The sequence below is a fragment of the Callithrix jacchus genome, chromosome 12, assembly GCF_049354715.1.
Source record: "Callithrix jacchus isolate 240 chromosome 12, calJac240_pri, whole genome shotgun sequence".
Classification (NCBI taxonomy): Eukaryota; Metazoa; Chordata; class Mammalia; order Primates; family Cebidae; genus Callithrix; species Callithrix jacchus.
Window position 1 is genome coordinate 26094481 of NC_133513.1, and position 25989 is coordinate 26120469.

Below are 25989 nucleotides of genomic sequence, written 5' to 3' on the forward strand. Positions count from 1 at the left end.
CCATTGCACTCCAGCCTGGGTAACAAGAGCGAAATTCCGTCTCAAAAATAAAATAAATAAAATAAAATAAACTCTTAATAAACTAAAAAAAGAAAAATAAAAACACCCAGAAGGGGTCTTAAATGCGTGACAGTTGTCATTAATAGCTTTAAGTTGTTGTCATGAAAGGTAAACAGATCTCTTCCCAAAGAACTCTTGGTAGTCTCCCTCCTGGAAAAACTGAGATCTATTTTCCTTTGTGCTTTTTAGAGAGCAAGTTAGTTGAGGGCCTTTCCCTTTCAATGGTTGAAAATAGGATGGTTAACTTTACATACAGAACTAAGCCCACCATTAACTCAAATTAATCAATCAAGAACTCCATTATTCCACATTTTGACTCATGGTACCACCCATTCACTCAGGCTAGAAACCTAAAAATCATTTCTGATTTTTTTCTTTATTTTCTTCACTATAGCCATGTTGTCAACTTCTCTGAAATCTTCCTTGTGTTAGTTCCACTTTACTCTGTTCACCTGGCCACTGCTTTAGCAAGGGTTTGCACGTAAATTGTTGTAATAACCAACTGGTATATCTTATTGTTATGCATTCCTCCTATACTCAAAGTTCACATTATAGCCAGAAAGATTTCTACAACACACATGAATCTGCTTGTCACCTCCTTTAAAAAACTTTCACTAGCAACATGCCACATTGTCCATCAAGTACAAAATTCTCAATATAGCATTGAGAATTTCCTTCCATCTTACCTTGTCAACACTACCTTTGGCTACTCTTCATCACATACCCTGTATTATAGCTACTCTGACGCAACTGTCAAATCAAACTCTTCATGAGTTTGTTTTCTCATCTCTGCCTAGAATGTTTCATCTTCCATGGCTGCTCAGGAAACTTTCATTCGTACTTGAAACCTCTGCTCAGTGATCTTTTCTTTGATGTCTTTTCTGGTTCCCTTCAACCACACATCAGACTTAATTGTATCATTCCCTTCTCCTTGCTCCAGTAGTGATTTGAAAGTTTATCTTTCTGTAGATTAGCTCTGATGGGCATAATTAGTCATTTATATCTCTTTTCCTGCCACACTATTGACTTCTGGAAGGCAAGATTAGGTCTCTATCATCCATCACCATGCTGGGCATGTTGTAGGTATGGGGCAAGCCTGGAGCGATAGTTTGAGACTTTTCCAAGAGCCTTAGAGAACATCAATGTCTATTTCTTCCTGTGCAATTAAACAGTCTCCTGAATTTCATCTGCACGTTGTAACCTTCAGTTGTTTTCCCTTTTCCTAAATCTTTAACTTTCTTTGCTTTCTATCACAGTTCATGATACTCACCTTACAATTGCTCACTTAATCTTGGCTGCACATTGGAATCATCTGGGAAGGCTTAAAAATATTAGTGACTAGATTTCATGCTCAAGAATATTGCTGTCACTGGTCTAGGGATAGCTGGGACATTGGTGTCATTTTAAGATGCAGCCAACGTTCAGACTTCCTATTCTAAGCCTTAAATTACTACTTTCTTCCAGCTCCATGTAGCAAGGCTACTGACAAAATGTTGGCCTCACTGTTATCAGTGGCTCTATGTTCTAGGTTGGTCACATAAGTATTAACCAGCATCCCACTGTGCAACTTGGATCAGATATGGGAGTTAAAATGTTAAGTCTTAAAAATGAGGCTGGCACCATGGCTCATGCCCGTAACCCCAGCACTTTGGGAGGCTGAGGTGGATGGATCACCTGAGGTCAGGAGTTCAAGACCAACCTAGCTAACATGGTGAAACCCCATCTCTACTAAAAATACAAAAATTAGCCAGGTATGGTGGTGCACACCTGTAATCCCAGCTACTGGGGAGACTGAGGCAGGAGAATCAGTTGAACCCAGGGGGCAAAGATTGCAGTGAGCCAAGATAGCACCACTGTAGTCCAGACTGGAGAAACAAACTTAAAAATAATATCAGTTATTCACTATCCTTTCACGTATTCCCATTATTTTTCTTGATTTATAAAATAAACCTTGTCCCTAGAATCTAAGCATCTCTTCATATTCTATAGTTTACTATCTCTTGAACATTTTGGTTATGGGACCTGAGAGTGACGGCTCGTGTCCTTTCCGGCTTTTTGCTCTACAGAATTGCTGTGTTCTATCAGAAACAAGCATCTTTCACTCAGCATCAAAATCACATGCTAAGAGGCTTTTTAACATCCAGCTTGTACACCAGGGTGAATCTGGAAGTTGGCTCTCTACTGGCATATAATCAGCGTGATCCAGGGGTCTTTCCAGCTCCAGTCCAGCTGGAAACTCCTTTTAGGACAAGCATTGTGAGTATATGCCATATGTCAGGGAGTGAGGGCAGTCATATGGATATGGAGGTAGAAAGATGAGTAGTAAGCAGGACTTTCTGGAGGAAGGTAACTCTTTCCAAGTCTAGCTGGCAAATACGACTTGAGAGGGAGGTCATAAGCCTTTTTTTATAGGGGAAAAAATGTTGAAATTCTTCTTGGATTTCGTCCTTGAGTTGCACTGATGAAGTTCTCTTTCATAGTAGATAAAAAAGTATCTCCTAAAATCAAATCCAAAGAAAGTGAAAGGAGGAATTGGCTCATGAGGCTGGAAGGAGCACCCACATCTGCATCCTTTGCCTTCAAAATTTCTTGAAGTAATAGAGGAGCTGTGAGCAAGAATAAATTCATGATGGCATGGAAAACAAGGAAGGTTGCCATTAGTAGATGAGAAAATTTGAGGCATTGCTAATGTATAAAAAGCAGAAATGACCACATTTATGGAGAGACAAAATTGGAGGCAACAGCTCACAACATATGGGGCAGTAGACTGTCAAGTAGATGCAATTTGAGAAAAACTCAAAAGCTAGAGTCAATAAAATGGAAAGAACCTTAGAAGTACACACTGAGTATCTTCTTCAGTTCTTATTTGCATAATACCACATTTCTCTCTCATTTTGGTTGGGGAGACTTGATCCGGATCCAGAATTCCTGAATTGTTCATCACTTGGCTACCTCAGTCACAGGTGGAAATGTGTATATTGTTTATGCCTATAAAGACACAGGTTCTCAGTTTCTAAGCTGCACAGTTACTGTAGACATTTAAAAAAAATAGATAACTGCGCCTCACTCAAAACTTCCTGAATCAGAATCTTTGAGATTCCAAACATCTGCATTTTCAAAAATTTCTCAAGAAGATTCTGACGCACCGAGAGCCAAAGACCACTTTTATAAGACATTTTCTCCAGGCTACAGTTTAGATTTGGGGTGACTAGGCCATGCCAAGACAGTATGGTATGTTTAATATGTGTTTCAGAAGGACAACAGATAGAATGGAGAAATGCAAATAACTAAAGAGATAACATAAAAAAAACCTCCCCAGAATTGAATAAAGATATTATTTTCAGATCAAAAGACCCCCTAGATACTAAGGAGGATGAATGAAGAAAGGGCCCATACTTGGATACTTACTTCATAGTAAAATTGAGGACATGAAGTACAAAGAGGACATTCTAAACACTTCAAGAGACAGCAGCCTTAGCCGGGCATGGTGATGATGCGGGAGGATCACATGAGCCTGGGAGGTCAAGGCTGCAGTGAGCCATGATTGTGCCACTGTACTGCAGCTTGGACAACAGAGCAAAACCCTGTCCTTAAAAAAAAAAAACAGGGGTAGAGTGGGGGAGGCCCGTCAACTTACCTTGGGTATGACTAAAGTTGTGTACTTCAGAAGAAGAGATATTGTGAAAGCTGCATGTTTATTACTTGTGACCCTACGCCTTAGTTTCCTTTCTTCTGTAAAGTGAGGAAAACAATAATTTGGAGAGTTAAATGAGTTAATACATAGAAAATTATTATAATAGGAACTGGCATGTAATAAGTGTTCATTAAATGTTTAATTTATCATTACTATTCCACAGTAAGTATCCCTTTTAAGATTATTCATTGCTTTTCTTATGCAACACCTGGAAGATATTTCAGTAATCCCAAGAAGAGTGGTCCCAGTGATAACATTAACTGTGTTGTTACTGTTGCAGGAATGCTTCTAGAAGTGAGTTAGACACAGTGGGAGGCTGCATTGAATGCTCTCCATGGTCTTGCCCAGCATAGCCATTTTGGAGACTTTAAAGATGCTTCAAGTGTACTTACACAGACAGAATAATATAGTGTTATATTATTATTTACTCTAAATATAATAAACTATTTTAGCCTTTATCTCTGACCAGAAAATACAAATGTGAAAGCTGAAGTCAAGAATGTGACTGATTGAGTTACCCAGTTGATACCCATGGAAGCATCTGAGACCCCAGAGAAACCTGGCTTAGTTTCATAGAATGAGCCAGAGATCCTGGTCTATGGCACAGAGTCTGTAGCCAGATTGAGGCAGCACGGTGGGAGTTTGGGAACAATCCCAGGAACTTGGCAGCCTGAACATACTCAATGACCTTCTTGAAACTGACAGTTCACACGAGCTCCTCTTCCTCCTCCATTCAGCCTTGCATCTCTCTTTCACTTGCCAAGTTGAAAAGGACAGCTTGAAATGTATTGTCTGCATGTAAGACCCTCTGTCTTGCATGCTTATGTTCCTCAACAGGAATGGAGAAAATGACACAAATACTACTGCGTGTCAAGAGTAATAAAGAAGATCATAGGAGACAACAGGGACTTAAAAATTATTTAGTCATTTATTTTTCCCAAATATTTTCAAGGGAATCAGGTTTGATCAAACCAGGGATACCATTCAGGGGTCAGAGCAGTATTTGTGTTCCCATCGTGTCCCAGGGCTAAGGTACAGTTCTCCCTAGAGATTTTAGAATTCTTTAAAGCCAGAGCAGGCAGAGAAGTCAAAAGCCATTCTGCAGTGTCACTGTCCAAAATGCAAGGTCAAGCATTAGTAGGTTGCTGAATTCAGCAAGGAGTTCAGAGACAAGGAGATGGGAGTGAGTGCAAACAATTGAGAATCATACTAGACTTGAAGCTCCTCAAGAACAAGATATGTATATGGTTTACCATTGCATTCCTTGACCCTTGTGTAGCGCCTGGAAAATATCCACACATTTATATAAAGGCTGATAGAGTGATAAAATGTTTTTTTGTTTTTTGAGATAGGGTCTTACTCTGTCACCCAGCCTGGAGTGCCGTGGAGCAATCATGGCTCACTGAAGCCTGAACCTCTTGAATTCAAGCAATCCTTTCACCTCAGCCAAGCAGCCTCCCAAGTAGCTGGGACTACAGATGTGCTCCACATGCCCAGCTATATATTTTTTTCAATTTTTGTAGACACAAGGTCTCACTATATTGCCCAGGCTGGCCTTGAACTCCTTAGCTCAAGTGATCCTCCTGTCCTGGCTTCCCACAATGCTGGGATTATAGGTTTGAGCCACTGTGCTTGGCACTCAAATAGTTTTAAAAGGGAAAGGTTGGGAGCTAAGAGAAACATTTTCTATTGTTCATGACTTTTTAAATTTCATTACTGGGGCTTATTCAGTGGTTGAGTTCACTCTGCTTCTAGTACTCAGAGTGGAGCACAAACATTCAATTTTTCTTTAATCTCCTACTGATTTCCAGGTACCATGCAAGGCATGAGTGATGCAAAAATAAAAAAGAAAAGGCCGTTTCCCTTGAGAAGGTCAAAACTTCACAAAATAAATGATGTTCTTGCTCTTCATTTAATACGTAGGAGTTTTCCAGGTAAAGAGAAAGAGAGAAAAGTGTTCCAAGAAGATGGATTCTTACGTTCTAGAACCTAGCAGCAAATTTTCTAAGATAGTTTCTTGTAGTTAAAGTATAAAATGTGTGAGAAGAGTTGGTGATATATTATGTTTGTAAGGTGCCCAGGCTTGGACCTTATCCTTCATCTTTAAATCTTACCACATTATGTGGGGGTTGATGAATAGCCATCAAATGATTTTTAGATGATCTTAGGTTTTTTTTGCTTTGTTTATTTTTTAGACAGGGTCTCACTGTGTTATCCAGGCTGGAGTGCAGTGACTCGATCTTGGCTCACTGCAACCTCTGCTTCCCAGGCTCAAGCAATTCTCCCACCTCAGCCTCTCTCAAGTAGCTAGGACCACAGGTGCAAGCCACCATGCCTACTTAATTTTTTTGTATTCTTTGTATAGATGGGGTTTCACGATGTTGCCCAGGTTGGCCTCCAACATCTGAGCTCAAAGCAATCCTCCTGCTTTGGCCTCCCAAAGTGCCCAGCTCCATCTTTGGTTTTGCAGCAATCGCTCTGGGTACACATATGAAGAATGGAATGAAGAGGTAAGCACTGGAGGCAAAGACCAGTTATGGAATCATTTGTTGTCTGTGTAAGAAATGATGAAGCCCAGAATGATTTTCCAGAACTGGCTGTGGGTAGGAAATAAGAAGACAAATTTGACAGCAATTAGGAGTTGAAATCGAGAATTGGTGAGACATTGAGGATGATAATAAATGTGGAAATTAGGTGGATGGTGATGCTTTCTATTCAAGATCAGAACACAGGAGGTCAGTTATTAAGGTAATAAATTCATTTTGACATATTAGGGTTGAACACCAGTGGACTTCCAAATAGATATGTCCTATGCAAGTGGGAAGTGTGAGCCTGGAGCTCAACAGAGGGCAGTGGCTGTTGGAATTTTGCTTTTCCTAAGTGCAACTACATGAAGGAAAAAATTGCTTTTTTGATCTCTTCAGTTAGGTTTCAGGGAAGCTGAAGTTTGCTGAAAATTTTAGTTCTCTCAATTTACATCTGCTGTGTCAGATGAGGTCTGACTGCCAGACCCAACGCCCAAGTGCTCTTTCTCACTGGCCAACGACCATTCAGGGTCTATTATCTGTTTCATACCTTTCACCAAGGGGCAGTAACAATGTATGCTCCTCAGCAGTTATTCATTCCCCAAATTTGTTCTCTCTCCTTCTACTCTTTCTCCCTTACCTGCTCTATTTTGACATCTTCCCCAGTTCCTAAAATAAAACCTTCCAAGATCACTAAAGAACCAATTGTTTTTTGTTTTGCTTTGTTTTTGTTTGTTCTTTTTTGTTTTGTTTTTTTTTGAGATGGAGTCTCGCTCTGTCACCAGGCTGGAGTGCAGTGGTGCCATCTTGGCTCACTGCAACCTCTACCTCATGGGTTCAAGCGGTTCTCCTGCCTCAGCCCCCTGAGTAGATGGGACTACAGGTGCGCACCACCACACCCAGCTAATTTTTGTATTTTTAGTAGAGACAGGGTTTCACCATGTTGGCCAGGATGGTCTTGATCTCTTGACCTCATGATCTGCCTGCCTCTGCCTCCCAAAGTGCTGGGCTTACAGGCTTGAGCCACCGCACCCGGCTGAAAGAACCAATGGTTAGCTGTAAGGGGAAGATAATTGATCCTTTTCTTAGTTGACCTCACTACAGCATCCGACTACTCCGTTTCTTACTGAAAAGTGCTTTGTAGCCTTCTTTTTTTTTTTCTTGAGATGGCAGTTTCGCTCTTGTTACCTAGGCTGGAGTGCAATGGCACAATCTTGGTTCACTGCAACCTCCGCCTCCTGGGTTCAAGCAATTCTCCTGCCTCAGCCTCCCGAGTACCTGGGACTACAGGCGAACACCACCACACCCAGCTAACTTTTGCATTTTTAGTAGAGATGGGGTTTCACCATGTTGACCAGGATGGTCTCGCTGACTTGACCACGTGATTCACCCGCCTCGGCCTCACAAAGGGCTGGGATTATAGGCATGAGCCACCACGCCCGGCCCTCATAGCTTTCTTAATTAACTTTCCCCCCCTATTTTTCTGTTAACTCTTGCTGCTACCTTTTTAGTTGTTTTAGCCAAATCTTTATTCTCTGGAAATTTATTTTTATTGCTTTTAACGTGGTGAAATTGTTTTTCTGATTTTAAAATGGACAGATAATTACTGAAAATTTAAAGCAATTCCCAGAATAGTGCAAAGTGGACTGATAAAAGTTATCCTAATATGCCGGGCACTGTGGCTTATGCCTGTAATCCCAGCGGTTAGGGAGGCAGAGGTGGGAGGATAGCTTGAGCCTAGGAGTTTGAGACCTACCTGAGCAATATAGTGAGACCCATGTTCTCCACAAAAAAGAAAAAACCAAAAAGACAAAAAATATTATCATAATACTTAGCTCCCGTAGGTAACTAAGATTCACATTTCATTTTTTTAAAAAAGGTATTTTATTTTTTAAGTTCTGGGGTACATGTGCAGGATGTGCAGATTTGTTATATAGGTAAACATGTGCCATGGTGATTTGCTGCACCTATCAACCTGGCACTTAGGTATGAAGCCCAGCATGCATTTAGCTCTTTTCCCTAATGCTCTCTCCACTCCTGTCTTCCCCTGATGGGCCCCAGTGAGAGTTGTTCCTTTCTCTCTGTCCATGTGTTCTCATTGTTCAGCTCCCACTTGTAAGTGACAACATGCAGTGTGTGGTTTTCTGGTCCTGCGTTAGTTTGTTGAGGATAATTGGCTTCCAGCTCCATCCACATCCCTGCAAAGGACAGGATATCATTCCTTTTTATGGCTGCATAGTATTCCATGGTGTATATATACCATATTTTCTTTATCTAGTCTATCATCGATGGGCATTTGGGTTGATTCCATGTCTTTGCTATTATGAATAGTGCCACAATAAACATATGCATGCATGTATCTTTGTAATAGAATGCTTTATATTCCGTTGGGTTATACCCAGTAATGGGATTCCTGGGTCAAATGGTATTTCTATTTCTAAATCACTGGGGAATCATCACACTGTCTTCCACAGTGGTTGAATTAATTTATATTCCCACCAGCAATGTGAAAGTGCTGCAAAGTTGCAGAGAAAAGGTTAATATTTTAATAGCCATCTTTTCGTCTCCCAGCCTCTCTCTCCAACGTGGTTCCAAAACTGTGTCTAAACAATGATTTGTCCTTGATGTTTTTGGAATTGCTCCCATTTTGGAGGCAACTCTACCAATCATGATTACCAAAGGAACTGTTATTTTGTATACACCTTGAAAGACGATAACATAATCCTTCTTCCATCTAACACCTGTTCACAATTAGTTGTCCCAGTAGTGTGCATCTTGTACAGAAATCTTAGCTAGACTTCAGAAGCAAATTAAGATCACATATGCCTTACCAAATGGCAGGGAATGGATTCTTCTCTATATTATAAATATAATATAGGGATTAAGAAAATGGACTACTTGTACTAGAGTGGGGATATCAGGGAAAAGCCAGGAAAGATGGCCAGTTTTATTTTATCTCCACAAAAACACTTATTACAGTATAATTCATGTTGGATGAAGGATATCGTGTAAAGCACATTTGGTTGGAATAAAAACTCATGGGGAGAAATGCCAGATATAGGTGATGGGGAGGAAGGCAGCAAACCACACTGCCATGTGTGGACCTATGCAACAGTCTTACATGTTCTTCATATGTACCCCAAAACCTAAAATGCAATTTAAAAAATTAAGCAACTGTAATTTCATTGAAAATTGCTTGGCAGTACCTAGTAAAGATGATAAATGAAAAAAAAAAAAACCTCAAGATGAGGGCAATATCATAGGAAGATCCCATCCTGCCAGGAGGTTGACAAAGAGTGGCCAGGAGGGTGAGACAAAGCACTGGATGGGTGTTCAAAGGGCATGCCCAATAAACTCTCTGTCATAGGCTACCAGGAAAATAAATTCTTTTTTTTATTTGTATTTTTTGAGACAGAGTCTCATTCTGTGGCCCAGGCTGGAGTGCAGTGGTGCAATCTCAGCTCACTGCAACCTCTGCCTCCTGGGCTCAAGCACTTCTCCTTCCTCAGCCTCCAGAGTAGCTGGGATTATAGGTGTGCACCACCATGTCCAGCTAATTTTTGTATTTTTCGTAGAGATGGGATTTCATCATGTTGGCCAGGCTGATCTTGCAATCCTGACTTCAAATGATCCTCCTGCCTTGGCCTCCCAAAATGTTGGCATCACAGGCCTGAGCCACTGCTCTCAGCTGGAAAATAAGTTCTTAATAAGGAGACTGATAGGTAGCTTACTGATTCTTTTAGGGAGTTGTATTTTCAGAAGAATTCCAAACTTGGAAAATAATGACCTGGACTTGCTTCTTCTCAAGGCAGCCCCTGCACCCCAGTCTCAAATACCTACAGTAACAGGGAGTACACCGCATAGATGACATAGTTTCCCTGATAGAAAAATCATCCCCAATTCCCTCCTCACAGAGGTGGTTCCTAGCATAACTAGACAATGGAGATGTTTTCCTTAGGAAGACTTTAGGGTAGAAAAATGTTAGAAGAAGACACTTGTTTTTCCACTATGAGATCTGCTCCTACCCCTTAATTGTTACAAATCATCCCTGACTGTTGTAATAGACCAATAGACTTGTTCTAATAGACCAACTGGTCAGGATTTTGCCCTCCGGAATATTTGGCAATGTCTGTAGACATTTTTGATTGTCATAATTGGGGGAAGGTGTTCCTGGTGTCTAGTGGGTAGAGGCTAGATGTAACCAAGCCCCCCATGACAAAAAATTATGTGGCACAAAACGTCAGTAGTGTCGAGGTTGAGAAACCCTGTAATAGAGTGTGTGCTCTGCACCAGTGGCCAAGAAATAGTTTGTACATTGCTATCATTTTCAAATGATAGTCTTCATGTTATGCCATTTTCCTACTTTTTTTTTGTATTCAGTTTTGGATTTCTCATATAAAGTTGAATGGTATGGATCTGTTAGATGTGGTTCTGTAGATAAAAGGATATATCACCCAGGGAGTTGGATCGTGACAGCACCTAGGAGGTAGCTACTGTTTACTGTTGTGCTTTTTCCTGCTGTGTTTTCTGATGTGTTTCCTGCTTGGGTTTGCAATGCTGTAGTTTTAAAATGTATGGGGTGGGGGTAGGGCCAGGTGTGGTGGCTCATGCCTGTAATTCCAGCACTTTGGGAGGCTGAGGCGGGCAGATCACCTGAGGCCAGGAGTTTAAGACCAGCCTGGCCAACATGGTGAAACCTCATCTCTACTAAAAATACGATTAGCTGGGCATGGTATGCATGCCTGTAGTCTCAGCCACTCTGGAGGCTGAGACAGGAGAATTGCTTGAACCTGGGAGGTAGAGGTTGCAGTGAGCCCAGATTGTGCCACTGCACTCCAGCCTGGGTGACAGAGCGAGACTGTCTCAAAAAAAGTGACTATTTGTGTTTACTAGGCAGCAAATGGTACAATATACTGGATGCAGATTGCTTTATTTGACTAGTTCTTCCATTTTGGATTTTCAGGGAATCATCCTCATCTTATAGATGAGGATACCTCATCCCCCTCTCCCACTTGGTTACCACTGGGAACAATTTTAGACAATATGGCACTGTTATCTAATTAACAGTTATTAAACCAGGGCTGGGTTGGACCAATCAGAGTGGATTCTTGAGGACTTGAAGTTGAGGCCAAAATATTCTAGTCTAGTCTGGCTGCTTGGTTGAACTAAAGAAGTGCTAATTTGGAATTTGATATTAATGACCAGTTTTCCACCAGACGGACTAGAAAACAGAAAAGATTAGGTAGACTGAGGCTTAAGAATATCACCTGTACTCAGGGAAGGAGAGCAGAAAGACTGAGAGTTTGGACAATATGTGTTGCTGGCTCTGGCTGCAGTTCTATTCTGAGAGCCTGTGAGAATCCCCAGTGTCTTCATGGAAAACGCCCCTTTTTGCATAAGATGATGATTTGATTTTAAACATAGTGTTGTACATTTGTGAACAGATAAAATTCTGTAGCTTGATTTTTCATTAAAGAATATAGTTTAGCCAACTTTATAGGTCATTTCATTTACATTTACAAAGGCTGTATTTCATTTTTTATGAATATATTATAAATTATTTAACAAATTCTCCTTACTAGTGAGCATTAAGATTTCCAACAAATATTTCTACAATAAACATCCTTAAACATACTTTTAATATAAAACAGTTGCACAACTGTCTTCTTCCCATAAAGTCCTTAAAGTCAGATTGGTCAGATGTCTGGATCAAAGGTATTTTCATTAAAAATTGTTTAAATATTGGGCCAGGTGTGGTGGCTCAAGCCTGTAATCCCAGCACTTTGGGAGGCTGAGGTGGGTGGATCATGAGGTCAAGAGATCGAGACCATCCTGGTCAACATGGTGAAACCCGGTCTCTACCAAAAATACAAAAAATTAGCTGGGCATGGTGGCGTGTGCCTGTAATCCCAGCTACTCAGGAGGCTGAGGCAGGAGAATTGCCTGAACCCAGGAGGTGGAGGTTGCGGTGAGCCGAGATCCCGCCATTGCACTCCAGCCTGGGTAACGAGAGCGAAACTCCATCTCAAAAAAAAAAAAATTGTTTAAATATTGTCATACTTCCCTGCAGAACAATTATATTAGTTTATACTTTCATTAGCAGTAATTAGGAGATATTGTTTCTTCAAAATGATTGTCAATGTTAGGTTTCGTAAATATTTTCAGTATTTGTAATCTGATGGAAAAGGCTCATGTCACCTTTTAAGCTTTGAATTTATTTGAACATTAGGGAAAATTATTGTTATATATTTATTGGTGATTAGTATTTCTTATTTTGTGAGTTGCCTTTTCATGTCTTTTGACCAGTTTTGATTTGAGAGTTCACATTTTATCATTGATTTGTAACCAATCTTTACATATTATGGACATTCACTCTCTATTATCTGTATTGCAACCTTTATCCCCCACTTGATACTTTGTTTTCCTTTGACATTTGACCTTGTACATGTATATATGGGAAGAATGCAGGCATTTTTAAAGCTCTTGTGGTCAAATTTCTCAATTTTTATTTTTTTGGGGTTTCCTATTTATGAAAAGAAAAGCAATAACTTTCAGCCTTATTTTATTTTGGGATTTAAAAATTTCATTTTTAGAACAGTTGATCCACCGTGTTTTATTTAGACTTGTGGAGTGTGTTGTGATGCAGTTTTTCTCCCTTGATTTCTGGCTTTTTGGATTTCCCACCCGCTACCATTTGTTCCTGAAGTTCTTTCAATTCTGTCTCCAGAATATCTTTGGAATGCATTCCCTCATTCCACCTCCAACTTCCCCACCCTGGCCAAGAATTCATTATTTTTGGCCTACATTACTGCAACAGCTTCCTATCTGGTCTCCCTGCTTCCAATCTTAGAACTCTAAAATTCAGTCCCAGATGTTGCCAGAATGGTTTTTCAAAAAGAAACTCCTGGGGAACTTCCAGGAAAGATTTTGATTTGAGCATAGTCATTTCATTTTTCTCTCCAAGATTTCCATGGAAAATACTAGCTTAAGTAGTTTAAACTACTCTACAATATTCAGAGTGCCACTCTGGCCATATTTTAAACATTTCTCAAAAATTAAATAAAAATCCTGCTAGGACTCCATACTTCTAAAAGACAGGAGATTTAATAATGGCTTGTCTTGGGTCTTCTGACTTAAGACTCAAGGAATGACTGACCTTTTAAATAGTCCTTAGAGCAAGATGTGTTTCTTTAAGATTGATAATCTTCCCCTTGACACACCAGGGCCTATGGGGGGTGAGGAACAAGGGGAGGGGGAGCATTAGGACAAACACCTAATGCATGCAGGCCTTAAAACTTAGGTGACAAGTTGATAGGTTCAGCAAACCACCATGGCACATGTATACCTATGTAACAAACCTGCACATTCTGTACGTGCATCTCAGAACTTAAAGTAAAATAAAAGAAATGGGATATAAAGATATGGACTTAATATTCAAGAACCCCCTCACATATCCGAGTCTTCTTGCAGTTAGACATGGGCCACATGACTGGTTTTTGTCAATGGGTCGTGAGCAGATGTGCAGTGTGACTTGTCCAAGGAGAAGCTCCAGGAGCCAGCATATGGTTACTCCATGTCATTGTCTCCCTCTGCGACAAGCCTCATATGATCCAGATACAAACACTCTATTTATCCTGCTCCCGTAATGAAAATGATGTGCGCCAGAATTGCAGTTAGCTCAACTTGAAATAGGAATAATAAACAAATCACAGAATTTTGGGGATCATTACTTCTGCAGCATAACTCAACCAGACTTCCAAGAGTCTAAGGTGGAAATTGTCTGCCTTCTTAAAGGCTGGGCTCTGAACTGGCATGGTTTACTTCTACCATATGCTAGGGATCAAAGAAGTCACCGCCTAGCTCAAATTCAAAATAGTAAGAAGGCATAGGTGGGGTGAGTGTCAAAAAGTCTGTGGTCATCTTTCATTTGCCACAATCTTCCCTCTAGCCACAAATATATTCTTCCTTCTTGAAAAACACATTTACAATTTCCAAGACTACCAAAGCCTCACGTCATCATGGCATTGGCTCAAATTTCAGGATATCATCATCCAAATTAGGTCTTGGCATGGATGCAGGTCTTTGGATGTGGTTCTTTGAGAATGGTTCCTCTTCATCTGAAGACTTGTAGATTAAAAAGCTAAGTTCTTTATTTCCCAGATATATCTAACATGTCATAGAAAGACAGAATAATCACAATCGAGGAATATGGGGTCCATAGTGATTCTGAAATCCTGTTAGGAACATGTTGCTTGTCAAGGAATATGCGCCAGGTTTTACTCCCTGAAAATTATTTTCTGTGGTCCTTGGTTCCATGGTCTGAGACCACTTTATCGCTTAAGATAAATCAGGTATGCAAATGAATAGCTGTATATCCCTTTTCTCTTCCCAGAATAAGTTGGAGATCCATGGGCTTATTTTTATTTTATACTATTTCTCTCCCTTTCTGTACAAGCTACTGGTATTTCCACCAATTTAATTATCATACAAAAATAAATAAATATGTAAATAGCCAGGTGTGGTGGCTCATGCCTATAATTCCAACATGTTGGAAGGCCAAGGCAGGAGGATCACTTGAGCCTGGGAGTTCAAGATGAGCCTGGGCAACATAACAAGACCCCATCCCTACAAAAAGTAAAATTAGTCGAGCATGGTGGTGCATGCCTGTAGTCCCAGCTACTCGGGATGCTGAGGCAGAGGATTGCTTGATTCTGGGAGGTCAAGGCTGAAGTGAGCTATGCCACATTACTGTACTCTAGGCTGGGCAACAGAGCAAGATTCTGTCTCAAAAAAAAATTTATTGCTGGGTGGCTCACACCTGTAATCACAGCACTTGGGAGGCAAAGGTGGGCAAATTGATTGAGCTCAGGAGTTCAAGAACGGCCTGGGCAATGTGGCAAAACTCTGTCTCTACAAAAAATGCAAAAATTAGCTGGGTATGGTGGTGTGTGCCTGCAGTTGTGTGCCCAGCTACTTGGGAGGCTGAGGTGGAAGGATCACTTGAGCCCAGGGTTTCAGGACTGCAGTGAGCCAAGGTCATGCCACTGCACTCCAGCTTGGGTGATAGAGAGAGACTCTGTTCCCCCCCACAAAAAAATCATAAATACTATGTGAGTTTTCTGTAAATCTTATTGGGTTTCACCCCATTAGACAAAAACAACACTCACAAATCTCTTTATGACAGTTCTCTCTCCAGCTTCATTTTAGAGTCAGAATATTGTGAGACAACACCATTAAGATGCTTAGAAATCTTTTTGTCTCATTGAGAGGGTCCATGAGGCATGCCCATAAATCTTTCTGAGGTATTAACAAAGGTCTCAGTTTTATCCTTGAGATGAGTACCCTGAGGCCATTTCTTGTGTTGAGATCATTTTGCTGTCTTGAAAGTCTGGGAATGAGGAATGATTTTATTTTTAAACATGTAGGTCTTGGTTCCTTTATATTTCCTCTACATTCTTATTGAAATTGAAAGCTAAAGAGTTCCTTTTTTTTTTCTAGCTCATCTGTCTCTATTTGTACTTTTTTATATGTAGCTAAATAAAAGTAACTGGCACTTTCCACATTCTTCCTGGGGATCTCCTTAGCCAAATCTGTAAGTTCATTATGTATATTTTCTGCTTTCCACATTACCTCAGGCAAAAATGTTGCCAAACATTTTACCGTTAAAGACACATATCCCTTTTTCTCCATTCTTTAATAATAAGTTCCTTACTGAACTTCAAGCCTTCACTAAAACTTCTTCAGGCTCTTAAAGTTCTGGGCTGCAACTCAGTCCTAAAGACAATGTGACATGTCTTATTTATTTATTTATTTATTTAGAGACAGAGTCTTGCCCTATTGCAGGGGCTAGAATGCAATGGTGTGGTCTCGGCTCACTGCAATCTCTACCTCCCAGGTTCAAGTGATTCTCCTGCCTCAGTCTTCTGAGTGGCTGGGATTACAGGTGCCCACCACCATGACCAGCTAATTATTTGTATTTGTTAGTAGAGATGGATTTCACTATGTTGGCCAGGCTGGTTTTGAACTCCTGACCTCGAGATCTGCCTGCCTCAGCTTCCCAAAGTGCTGGGATTACAGGCATGTTTATTTTTATTTCTCCTTCTAATGGCAGCACTCCTCTTCAAGTACCAAATTGTTTTCAATGTTTGAGTGTGGGAAAAGAGCCCATGAAGACCCTCACTGGATTTGTAGCAAGAACAGTAAATCAATGTTTATTTCGTTAAGCCTCTGGGATATGAGTATGGTGCTGAGAACACACACACACACAAAACATAAACCTATTTTGATGGAAACACACCTCTTCTTTCTAAGTATCAATCCTATCTTTATCGAAAATTTTGGCATTTGTTCATTGTGGACTTTTTCATTAATTTTGATTTTTTAAAATATTGCATCAAAGGCCAGGCAAGGGGCTCACACCTGTAATCCCAGCACTGTGGGAGATCAAGCTGGAGGATTGCTTGTGTTCAGGGCTTGAGACCAGCCTGGGCAAAATGGCAAGACTCCTTCTCTACAAAAAGTAGTCTATGAGAACTATCATTTGATCCAGCAAAAATTAGTCTGGCTTGGTGGCATGCTCCTGTAGTCCACCAAGGGAGGCTGAGATGGGAAGATGGCTTGAACCAGGGAGGTCAAGGCTGCAGTGAGCCATGATCACCTCATTGCACTCACCCTGAGAGGCAGACTGTGTCTCAAAAAAAAAAAAAAAAGAGGGTGGCTCAAGCCTGTAATCCCAGCACTTTGGGAAGCTGAGGTGGGTGGACCACAAGGTCAGGAGATCGAGACCATCCTGGTCAACATGGTAAAACCCGGTCTCTACTAAAAATACAAAAAATTAGCTGGGCGTGGTGGTGCGTGCCTGTAATCCCAGCTTCTCAGGAGGCTGAGGCAGGAGAATTGCCTGAACCTGGGAGGCGGAGGTTGTGGTGAGCCGAGATCACGCCATTGCACTCCAGCCTGGGTAACAAGAGCGAGACTCCATCTCAAAAAAAAAAAAAAAAAAAGAGGGTATTAAAATATGATTTATCTTGATTACTGAGTTTTTTTGAGGGTGGCCTTAAATTTTGCATAAATGTTGAGTGTTTTACTCGCTCCACCTTAATCCTGTTTCTGCCGTAAAGTGATGCAGATGAATACAATTTTGTTTTTGAAGGCCACATGACAACTGTATTATCTCTTATAACCATAAGGCTTTGAATCCTGGGACGTCCTGGCAAGAATATGATAGTACCATCAGAAGCATAAGGTGATGGAATTTTACGGATAAAAAGGATTTTCGAGATAAAATATCTCAACGGTTTCTGTTAGATACAAGGAGATAGAAACATAAGGGGATAAAATAATTTGGCCTAAGTCATACAGCTGATAAATTATAGATCTCATATCCAAACTCATTATATTTTGCTGCGAATTTAGCATTCTTTTCACCACAGTTAAAAAGCCAGCTCTAGATTCCTTTTCCTCACATAAAGAAATCATCTCCTTGTTAAATTTCATTTGGGTATTCTGGGGAAAATGTTGAGAAATAATAAAAATCTGGATTTCTCTTTCTTATAACTCCAGAGCACGATTTTACTTCAGTTTAGTCTATAAATTGACATGGATTATGAGGTTGTGTGGTATTTAGCTTTATGATAATTACCTATTTGAATAGCTGATAAGAGTTAATTTATCCTGAAGACAACTAGAAATAAAAGAATAATTGGGTTATAAAATTAAAGCAATAACATCTGTAGTTTCTACTACATTGAACATATTTGATGTAGAGAATATTTCAATTAGGCTGAAAAACCTGTGAATGCATTTTCTCCCTTATATTCTTCCTCAAAAGGAAAAAAAAAGCCTACTACCCTAAAAAATAATTAACAGTGGGAAGCTTTTTCAGCTTTTGATATTTCACATTAAACTCAAGAGGTTGAGAAAATGATGCAGTCTTGACCTTGGCTGCTCTCATATGACCCATCATTGCTAAAGTGGAAATAGACGGTCAGTTTTCTGTGACTTTCGCTCAGAAGAATGAATGGGCAATTTCTGCCTGATTAACAGCTTTACTTAAATCAGGCAGACATGATTCCAGTCCTATCACTACGGAGAACTCTCTGTGGCTCTGAGCAAGTTGCTTCACCTGTCGGTGTCTCCGCTTTCTTACCTGTATTCACTCATGAATTAGTCATTAAACTAACAGATTAATTGATGACCTTTATTTCAAATACTCTGCTGAACACTTAGGAAGGTAGAGAAGATGCAGTACCTGATCTCAAATAGCTTTTGATAAAATATGGACACAAATATCCTCACAAGATAAAATGTGAGAAGTCTCATCTAAATGGGATGAAAGAGCTCATAGATAAAAAGCAAGAGAGTTGTCACCTCCATCCAGACTCGGGAGCATACCGATGTGGGATTGTAGGGGGGTGTGATGGGGCCCCAGAAGTCAGATCCGGGAGTAGGTAATTGGAGATAACTCAAAAACAATAGTAAAACCAACTCAAAACCAGTCTGCTGTCTCATCTCACTGTGTGCTGGCATTTCTCAAAGAACTGTAACTAGAACTATCACTTGATCCAGCAATCCCACTACTGGGTATGTACCCAAAGGAAAAGAAATTATTATATCAAAAAGTTACCTGCATTCATATGTTTATCACAGCCCTGTTCACAGTAGCAGACATATGGACTCAATCTAAGTGTCCATAAATGGATAATTGGATAAAGAAAATGTGGTATATATACACAATAAAATAGTATTCAGCCATAAAAAAGAGTAAAATAATGTCTTTTGTAGCATCATGGATGGAACAGGTGACCATTATCTTAAGTGAAACAACTCAGAAGCAGTCAAATACTTCATGTTCTTACTTATAAGTGGGAGTGAAACAATGTGTACTCATGGATATGGACTGTGGAATAATAGATGCTGGAGACTCAGAAGAGTGGGAGGGTGGGAGAGGTGGGGAATGAGAAATTACTTAATGGGTACAATGTACACTGTTTGTTTTTGTTTTCGTTTTCTTTCTGAGATGGAGTCTTGCTCTGTTGCCCAGGCTGGAGTGCAATGGCACTATCTCCACTCACTGCAACCTCTGCCTCCCCAGTTCAAGCATTCTCCTGCCTCAGCCTCCTGAGTAGCTGGGATTACAGGTGCAAACCACCATGCCCAGCTTTTTTTAAAAAATTAATTTATTTTACTTTAGGTGCATATTATATCTGGCATTTCTCCTCAGTCCTGTGTACAATAGCCCAGCTAACTTTTTTGTATTTTTAGCAGAGACAGGATTTTACCATGTTGGCCAGGCTGGTTTTGAACTCCTGATATCAAGCGATCCGCCCACTTTGGCCTCCCAAAGTGCTAGGATTACAGGTATGAGCCCCCACGTCTGCCCACAATGTATACTATTTGGGTAATGGCTGCACTAAAAGCCCAGACTTCACTAGTACTCAATATGTCCACATAACAAAACTGCACTTGTACCCCTTAAACTGATACAAATAATTTCTTGAACAGAGATTCTAAAGAGCATTAATGATAAAATATTTCTCTTCACTGGACTGACCATCCCCACCCTTTTGTTAGGCCACCATCTGGAGGGCCGAAAAAAACATTCATGAAAGAGGCAGAAGACAAGAAGACCTTGAAGGATTATTAAGATGTAGGGAAGAAATGTTGGAGAACTTTCATGGCAAACAAAGATATGGTTTAAAGTTGGGTGCAGTCCAAATACAGAAAAACGTATTCTACCTCACTGTTTTATTTATTTAAGTCTTGCTCTATAAGAAATAGAATATTTATAAAACAAATAGTTAATATTTAGGAGTTTATTGTTAGCTTTTAAGCACATGCAAATTTATCTTTCAGTGTAATTACCTGGCTAGAGAAGAAATAAGTGTAAGGTAGAATGCCAATATAGTCAAATGTCTTCAAGAGTTGCTATAATTACTTGGTCTTGGGAGAAAAAAAATGAAAATTGTTGGAAAGAAGAAAACTTCTAGGTCTGAAAGTATCCTCTTGAATGAAGGGGAAAGTCTAAAGCTTATATTCAATACGTAGGCTTCGTTTTCTTTTTTCTTTTCTTCCTTCTTTTTTTTTTTGAGATGCAGTCTCTCTTTCTCTCCAGGCTGAAGTGCAGTGGTGCAATCTCTGCTCCCAACTACCTGGGACTACAGGCGCCTGCCACCATGCCTGGCTAATTTTTGCATTTTTAGTAGAGAGGGAATTTCACCATGTTGGCCAGGATGGTCTTGAACTTCTGACCTCGTGATCTGCCTGCCTTGGCCTCCCAAAGTGCTGGGATTACAGGTGTGAGTCACCATGCCCAACCTATTTTGTTTTTTTAAAACAAATATTTAGTTTTTAGTTATTATGGGTACATAATAGGTGTCTATATTTATGGGGTACATGTGATGTTTTGAGACAGATATACAATGTGTAACAGTCACATTAGAGTAATTAGGGTATCCATCACCTCAAGCATTTATCATTTCTTTAAGTTAGGAACATTCCAATTTCATTTTTTTAGTTATGTTAAAATATATGCTAAATTATTAACTATAATCACTCTGTTGTGCTATCAAATACCAGATCTTATTCATTCTACCTAACATTATTTTTGCACTTATTAACCATCTCCACTTTACCCTCCCCTCCTAGCTACCCTTCCTAGCTTCTGGTAACTATCATTCTCTCTATCTCTACAAGTTCAATTGTTTTCAGTTTTATGAATGATAACACGTGAAATTCGTCTTTCTGTGCCTGGCTTCTTTCATTTAACCTAATGTCCTCCAGTTCCATGCGTGGTTTTGCAAATGACAGGCTCTCATTCTTTTTTATGGCTGAATAATATTTCATTTGGAGTATCTTTTGTTTTCTTGTCACTATAATTTTCTTTATTAATTAAGATTAAAGTGTTGAGCCTATTAGAAAGAGAATCCTACCTATGTAGTCTATTTCTTATTTAATGTGTTTGACTTAAGAGTTAACAAGACCGTTAAAAAGTTAGGACGTAACCTTCAATTCTGATATATTGTTCTTGGGAAAGTTGGACCACCAAGGATGGATAACAGATGGAGAATCAAGAGATGGTAGAAGGCAGAGCGCTGATATCAGGAATTATTATTAGGGCTGCACCTTATGCTGGTTTAGCTATTACTTCAGTTCTAACCCTGACTTTTTGGTTTTCTTCTTGAAAAAGCAGCTGGAGTCAGTAGCCCAGCCGTGGTGTAGCCATGGCTCAAGAGGAATGAGTAGCTATCATCTTGTCTAATGTCAGCTACTACCACCTCAGTGGGGCACACCTTTGGCATTTAGTCCAGAGGTGGGTGTAGCTACAACTTTCTTCTTTACTCACCATCATGCTCCATCACTATTTCAAGAACCTAAAAGTAATGAGCGCTTAATTCATCTGTGGAAGCGGGTTAGGAAGGATTGGATAAGTCCCTTCATACTCCCTTATTCCTTAGGCTAATGTCGGGACCACCTGGAATGGAGGTAAAGGAAGAATGGCGGCCGGGTGCGGTGGCTCACGCCTGTAATCCCAGCACTTTGGGAGGCCGAGGCGGGTGGATCACGAGGTCAAGAGATCGAGACCATCCTGGTCAACATGGTGGAACCTCGTCTCTACTAAAAATACAAAAAATTAGCTGGGCACGGTGGCGTGTGCCTGTAATCCCAGCTTCTCAGGAGGCTGAGGCAGGAGAATTGCCTGAACCCAGGAGGCAGAGGTTGTGGTGAGCCGAGATCGCGCCATTGCACTCCAGCCTGGGTAACAAGAGCGAAACTCTGTCTCAAAAAAAAAAAAAAAGGAAGAACGGCATATCCTGAAAACCATAAGTGGCTTGGTAAGGCTGAAACATGAAATGTTCCTAGTTCAGTGGAGAATCTGAGTCCAGAGAGTAAGGAGGGAAGGAGGTATGTAGGAGAAAGAGAAGAGAAGCCATATTTGTTATTCTAAGGGGTTTTGTTGGAGAAAGACAAGAGAAGCTATATTTGTTATTCTAAGGGGTTTTGTTGGATAGTAATAGCGGCCTTTGGAGGATATAATTCAGGGGATGGTGGAGAATCTTAGGAATGTAAACATGTTGAAGACTTTCCCGATGGTGAGCTAGATTCAAAATACAGTAGGCAGAGTTGCTATTTTTGAAAAGTACAGTTGTTCCTCTGATAAGGTTTCATTTCGGTACTGCCTAAGCCAAGGTGGAGAGTTGGGTAATCTATTCATGTCCCTTGGGAGTGCAAGGAAAGAGGTCCTATTGATAAAGATCATGGCATCTTGGAAAAGGCCATGACAATGGTTGGCATATCTTTCCCCGTGTTTGTAGATGTAATTAGAATGTGCTTAGATTTCAAGGATTGGATTGGATTACCTGTCGAGTAATCAAATGGTTCACTTCATAAAAGATATCCTATCATTGGCCAGGTACAGTGGCTCACACCTGTAATCCCAACACTTTGGGAGGCCAAGGCAGGAGGGTAGCTTGAGGCCAGGAGTTTGAAACCAACCTGGTTAACCTCACCTCCACAAGAAACAAAAAAATTAGCTGGGTGTGGCAGCATGTGCCTGAGGCCCCAGCTACTCAGTAAGCTGAGGCAGGAGGGTTGCTTGAGCCTGGGAGGTACAGGCTGAGGTCTCAGTGATCCCTGATCATGTCACTGTACTCCAGCCTGGGCAACAGATGAAGGTCTCGTCTCTAAAATGAAAACAGAAAGTCCTATCATTAAATTTCTTGCTGTTCAACTCCAAAGACTGAATTTATGATTTTCAAAGACATGGAACCCAGTGGTTTCCCTGAACAAAAATGAAGCACTTCAATTTCCCAACTATTTCCAATAACGAAACTTCTCTGGCCTTCATGCCCTCCTTCAGCAGCCCCTGTGTATCCCTACAAAGCTGCACCTATGGTTGTACTGCTGTGTTTGCTACATTGTGTGCCTTGCCATGTATTTTTTTCTCCAGCATGAAATCAAACTGGCCAGACAGTTTTATGTGTTTTGTTATGAAGGAGCTCCGGTGTGAGATTCATAACATTGTATTTATCTTCCGAAGCTATGTGTGGGCTAACTCCTGAGAGCATGGTACAACCACTGCTAGCATCTTGCCTTCTATGTATGCAAAACTTTTCTAAAAAGATTCATAAACACACAAACTATTTCTGTACACGACAGTATCTCCCCCAGCCTTTCCTGCTCCCCAGAGTCTGTGCATGAAGGAGAATACTGCTTTAAAATGCAGTAACTTTCTGTGACACTTTATCATTCTAATAGCCATAAAATTACCAAAATACTGCATCTTCTATTGTTCTACATGGTAGCTAGGGAAACAAATTCATAGGCACATCCTTTTTCAGAAAGCAAAATGGACTAAAGGGCAGGGGTTTTCCTTTTTATTTCAGTTTGTTGCTATTTCATTTGGAACTCATCCTGTTTTTACTCTCTCCTTTTTGATTTCATATTGTCAAAACATAAGATGATCAGTAGCTAGGACTGGAAAAATTCAGATGAATTAAGTAGTGTGCAGAAAAGGGTTGATATCTTTTAAACACCTCCACAGAGAGTTAAAACTCTCGTATTATTTTCCATGTAAGGAGTTATCGAGGATTCACACTTTCTACATCTTCATTTTTTCAGAGACAGGGTCTTGCTCTGTCGCCCAGGCTGGAGTGCAGTGGTGTGATCTTGGCTCACTGTAGCCTCAAACTCCTGGGCTCAAGGGATCCTCCTGCCTCAGCCTCCTGAGTAGCTGGGACTACCTCAGCCAGCTCAAAAATTGTCTCTTTCAGGCAGCGTGAGGTGGCTCATGCCTATAATCCCAGCACCATGGGAGGCCGAGGCAGGCTGAATACTGAGGCCAGGAGTTCAAGACCAGCCTGGCCAACATGGTGAAACCCTGTCTCTACTAAAAATACAAAAATTATCTCGGTGTGGTAGCGCACCCCTGTAGTCCCAGCTACTCGAGAGACTGAGGCAGGAGGATCACTTGAACCCAGGAGGTGGAGGTTGTCATGAGCCAAGATCATGCCATAGCAGTCCAGCCAGGGTGACAGAGTCAGACTCTGCTTCTCACATACATGCGCAAAAATTATCTCTTTCTGAATCATGTCTTTGCATAGAGTCTTCAGTGAGTGTCCAGGAGGGACTGGAGGCAGTATATCCTTTTAATCTTTGTGTGTTTGAAAATGCCTTTATTTTGCCTTCACAGGCAAGGACAATGTAGTCAGATATGAAATTTTAGGTTGTTCTTATTTGCTACCAGTGCTGTGACGATGTGATGTTACTCCATTGCCTGCTGGCATCAATTGCTGTTGATGAGAAGTTTGCTGACAGTGCAATTGTCATTCCTTTGTGTATTATCTGCATTCTCTTTTAATATTATCTATTTTTTCTTCATACACCAAAATTTCCATAGGCTGTATATGGATGTGCATTTGTTTTCCTTTATTCACCTGTATTTGGTGCATCTTTCAAAAAATCTGGAAATTCTCAACCATTGTCTTTTGAAATATTATTATTTTACCACTTGTGATATTATAAGGATATCACAAGTGGTAAAATAATAGGATACATTTCCTATGGACATATTTTGCAGTCTATCAATTTATTCTCCATGTCCCTTGTTTAATGAAAAAAAATTTTTGTCTCTCTATGCAGCATTCTCAGTAGTATCTTCCAATTGATCCATTCTTGCTAACAATATACAGTTTAGTGTTTATATCATCTATTGATTTAAAAACTTTTAATGCCCATCATTTTCATTTCCAACATTTCTAGGTGACATTTAAAAATAGGCATGTTGTCCAGGTGCAGTAGCTCATGCCTGTAATCCCAGCACTTTGGGAGGCCAAGTGGGGAGGCTCATTTGAAGCCACTGGTTTGAGACCACCTTGGTCAACATAGTGAGACCTCATCTCTACAAGAAATTGAAAAAATTAGCCAGGCATGCTGATGTACTACTACTGAGTCCCAGCTACTCAGGAAGCTGAGGAGGGAGGACTGCTCAAGCACAGGAGTTTGAGGCTGCAGTCAGCTATGATCATGTCACTGTACTGCAGCCTGGGTGACAGCCTGTCAAAACAAAACAAAACAAAACAAACAAAACAAAACAACAAAAAAATCCTCAAAAAACAACAACCAAAAAACCCCCACACACATACACATACATTTTATTACCATTAGTGGCTGGGTGCAGTACCTCATGCCTGCAATCCCAGCACTTTGGGAGTCTGAGACGGGCATATCACTTGAGGCCAGGAGTTTGAGATTAGCCTGGACAACATGGTGGAAACCCATCTCTATGAAAAACACAAAAATTAGGGAGGCGTGGTAGCAGGCACCGAGCCTGAGGTAGGAAAATTGCTTGAACCTGGGAGGTGAAGGTTGCAGTGAGCTGAGATCACACCACTGCACTCCAGCCTGGATGACAGAACAAGACTCCATCTCAAAAAAAAAAAAAAAAGTAATATTATCTTTTTATTTCTTTCAAGAGTATAAAACATAAACATTTTAATGTTAACTTCAGATTAGTCTATAATTTTCATTGTTGTTATTTTTATTTATAATCACCTAATTGTTGATTATATAAAATTCCTTACTTACCATTAGATCTTGCATATCTTATTGTTTTGCACTCCAGATTCATCTTCAGTGAAAACATTTATTTACCCTCCTTTTTCCTCTGTGTTCATTTCTCCCTAGTGACAATGGTGCAGCTGGCCCTTCAGG

The 25989-nt window shown here is 40.4% G+C and overlaps 1 protein-coding gene across 8 annotated transcripts in view; it reads left to right on the forward strand.

Moving 5' to 3' along the window:
* The window catches only part of HS3ST4 (heparan sulfate-glucosamine 3-sulfotransferase 4), a 900746-nt gene that overhangs the window by 277214 nt on the left and 597543 nt on the right, over positions 1 to 25989 (forward strand). For 6 of the 8 annotated variants that reach the window (XM_078344971.1, XM_078344972.1, XM_078344975.1 and 3 more), the window contains one exon: positions 6120 to 6264. The exons of the other annotated variants lie outside the window; for them this stretch is intronic. The gene's annotated coding sequence lies outside the window, so the exon portion shown is untranslated. The remainder of the gene's footprint in view (positions 1 to 6119; positions 6265 to 25989) is intronic. 8 annotated transcript variants of the gene reach the window in all.